At 38.4% G+C, this 3,570-nt stretch overlaps 1 long non-coding RNA gene across 1 annotated transcript; it reads right to left on the reverse strand.

Moving 5' to 3' along the window:
* Positions 1-245: 245 nt before the first annotated feature.
* Positions 246-3,157, reverse strand: LOC114826127 (uncharacterized). Its single transcript, XR_003774993.2, has 3 exons — positions 2,886-3,157; positions 2,731-2,801; positions 246-2,183 (listed from the first exon to the last, which is right to left on the reverse strand). It is a non-coding gene; the product is annotated as an uncharacterized lncRNA (long non-coding RNA).
* Between the last annotated feature and the right edge of the window lie 413 nt (positions 3,158-3,570).

A 3,570-nucleotide genomic window follows, 5' to 3' on the forward strand; every position in this document is an offset into this window, starting at 1 on the left:
ACTAGGTCTCTGTTAAAAAACTTAATGATACTTCATAAGGTCCTCTTCAGGTAGTCTTTGTCTTTTCCAGTGAGCTGTAATTATCCTTTTCTTTCATGTGACGTGAGAAATTTATATGCATCGATTAAAAAAGAAGTGCTCGAAATGATAATTTTAATGTTGGAAAAGAACGTAAGTTTATGGATCAAACTTAAATGACATTCCGTTGATGTAAATTTAGAACTTTTTTTCATATGTGTGTGTATGAGAGATTATTAAAATTGCACATTTGTATGAGGATTTTTAATCAATATATTGTGTTAAACTTTTCTTATATATTTTTCTAAATTAGTGCCGTCAGTTGTAATTCTCCATAATGGCATAATGGATACCTGTAACATGCAACAGAATGCCTCGTATTTTTTCTTTTGTGGGTTGCCTGAGTCTTGACCTTGTGGTTTTAAGTACGAGTGTTTAGAAATTGTTTGAAAACTGGGCTTGGTTGCGTGAGTCCTATAAGCTGATTGATATTGTTTGATTCTTCTGCAGGATATGTCCCAGAAGATATCGGAAGCATTTTTGGTCTTGAACCTCCCCAATCGCCGGACTCAAGTTATAAAACCTGCAGCTTGGATCTGAAGATTTCGCGAAGGAGCCCTCATTGGTTCCTCCACACCTACAAATGACACTGCTGAATGCACCTTCATCTTACATGGAGATGCTTCCTCCTTTGTCGAGACCTCAACATGCGGTACTCAATCATCTTTACATGCAGAGAGGGAAGGGTGGACCATCTGTGGTGGCACTCGGGACAACAGAGAGGTTTATAGCGAAGTATGTTACAGTGGTTCTCTACAAGTCCTTGCAGAGATTAAAAAAAAACACACACACACACACAAAATGTATGTTTGGACTCCACGGTTCCCATTATGTAGTTAGTTTTATATAAATTTCAAAGTCAAATGTCATTTCCATGGCGTCGGTTTATGTTCAGGGAGGATTTGTCAGGTGAAACAAAGAAAATAAATAATTAAAAAGAAATATGTCAACGCGGAATGTGTTTAAAGCATACAACTAATCAAGGAATATATGAAAGAATTACAATAAAATATATGAATAAAGGAGTGGGTCCTACGCTGTAAAGACTTGAAGATGCCTACGCAAAGATGACCTGGCGCCAGAATCATGTGCCTCAAATCTAAATCATGAAGGGGGCGCAAAAACAGAAAAGATGAATGGACCAAGATTTATAATAATACTATCACTAAAAAAATCATTTTATTTCTAAAAATTATATCCCTATGTTTTGAAAACACATATAATACTATGTATAGGTTTTTCTAAAACTCTAGCATGCAAGAAATGTTTGTAACTGTAAAATCATCTCTAAAACATGATCGAAACGCCCGAAGGCAAATCCATAAATCCCATAAAAACTGTACTCTCTAGGGGTATCATAGTCGCACGAAGGCAGCACTTATCCATCACCTGAAGGTGAAGCTGTACGACACTAGGTTACACTAGTGAAGAAACATGGTAGGCCCCATCACCCGAAGGTGAAGCTGTTTGACTCTGAGTTATACCAGAGAAGGAATATATCTATATATGGCAAACACACCGACACTAGCCATCGCTAGTGAAGCTGTCCGACACTGGTTTCGCCAGTAAAGCTGAGGGTATAACATAAGTATCCTCATATGTGTCCTATGGCTATAGACTATACTTGTGTGTGTGTGTGTGTGTATGTGTTGTATGTATTGTATGATAACCCACTAGATAATCTCTAAAAACATCTCTCCAAAATCATGCCAAAACATTAGAGCTTGAAAGCCTCAAACCTCGCCTCATAAATCATATAAAACCATGAAAGCTATCTAACTTACTCAATCATTCTCATAAATCACAAATCCATAATCTTTCATAAATCTGAAATATCTCATAGTTCATAAAAGCAATAGTCGTAAACATTTTATAAGTGTAAAACCAAGAGTTTATAACGTTTCATAAAACGTAATTTAAATAAATCATCATCTAGAAATCTATAAAGCAAAGCATAATATCCATATTCAAATTAGGAAATATGAGTTTGCATGCTAGACGGTTAATTATAAAATATTCATTTGAGAAGGGATCCACTCACAAATATTCCACTCATGGGGAGTCGCTCGAACTAGGGAGAACTGGATCGCCACTAACAATCATACCTAAGCACATATATGGACCAATTAGTAAAACTCTACTAAAATGATTGAATTGGTGAAAACGGAGTGCGGATTTGGAATCAGGATGTCAAAATTAGTCTAGAAGGAGGTCCCGGGCTAAACACGAAAAAGTTAACTTAAAAGTCAGTGTTGACTGAAAAGTCAACGGTCAATGTTGATCGAAAAGTCAATGGTCACCTGGTCAAAGTCAAGGGTCAAACCTGGGCTTGGGTCTGATGGGTTAGACCGGGATAGGGTTATTGGGCCGGATCTAAAGGATGGGGCCTGGTTAATGGGTTAAGGGACTTGGGCTTGGTTTATGGGTTCAGAACTTGGGCCTGGGTTATAAGTTATCAGATTTGGACCTGGCAATAGGTTGGGTTTCAAGTTGAGTTGCGGGTCGGGTCGACCCGATTGAGGTCGCGGGTCGTCGAACCCAACGAAAGAGAAAACCAGAATTGTAAGGGTTTTAACTTCCCAGCCCTGATCCACCATAGGTCACCATTTGAAAACCAAAATAAAGTTAAGATGACATAGATTCGAAATATACCTAAATGGAATTAGGCCGTGCCACAAGGTTGCCAGAAAATGACCTGCAACAATACGGTCCCTCGCTGGAATCTGGAAAATGAATAACAACACAAATATGGTTAAAACCCAAGGATTTCATGCCAAAATTCGACATGCAGGGTACATAAATTGTACCTGAGATTTAGTGGAGGTTGAAATGAGTTTGAAGTACTCTGATCTCATTCAGCCTCGGGTTAACTCGTCGCAAAGTTTTGCACCGAGAAAGAAGGGTTGGTTTTCTTTGGTTTAGAGTGCCTAATCTCCACATGCAACACCGCCACTCGAAACTATGGGTCAAGCTACACCTAAAAAATGGATTTTTGGTAAGGATTCACTCGAAAATTAGCGTTTGTGGGAGGGGTTTCGTGCTCGGAGTGAGAAAGTGAGTTGAGAGAGAGTTGTCGAGCTTGGGGAAGAAGGGAGAGATAGAGGTATCTCACGAGTGAGGGAAGAAGAAGAAAGAAAAAGGATTGTGGGTCGGGTTTTGGGTTGGGGAGCCACACAACCCAAATCTTTGGGCCGGAATGACAAAGCTCAACGCAAGGGCAAATTCAAAAATTTTCACTCATTTTTTAGAACGGGTTGTTACATTCCAAATAGATGGGAAAAAAAAATTTGAAGAATAGGATCCAGCACAGAAACGTAGAATTATACCCATTCATTCATATTAAATTGATTATAAGATAATTAATAAGAACACCCATACATTTCATTTGAATGATACATTTCCGGTTATACTGTAGAGCATTAAAAACTAGAACAATTCCCAACCTAGAAATCCTCCAATTTGCTAAGAGCACACAATCTCCCATTCCTCCAT

Source organism: Malus domestica, chromosome 07 (genome assembly GCF_042453785.1).
Source record: "Malus domestica chromosome 07, GDT2T_hap1".
NCBI classification, from domain to species: domain Eukaryota; kingdom Viridiplantae; phylum Streptophyta; class Magnoliopsida; order Rosales; family Rosaceae; genus Malus; species Malus domestica.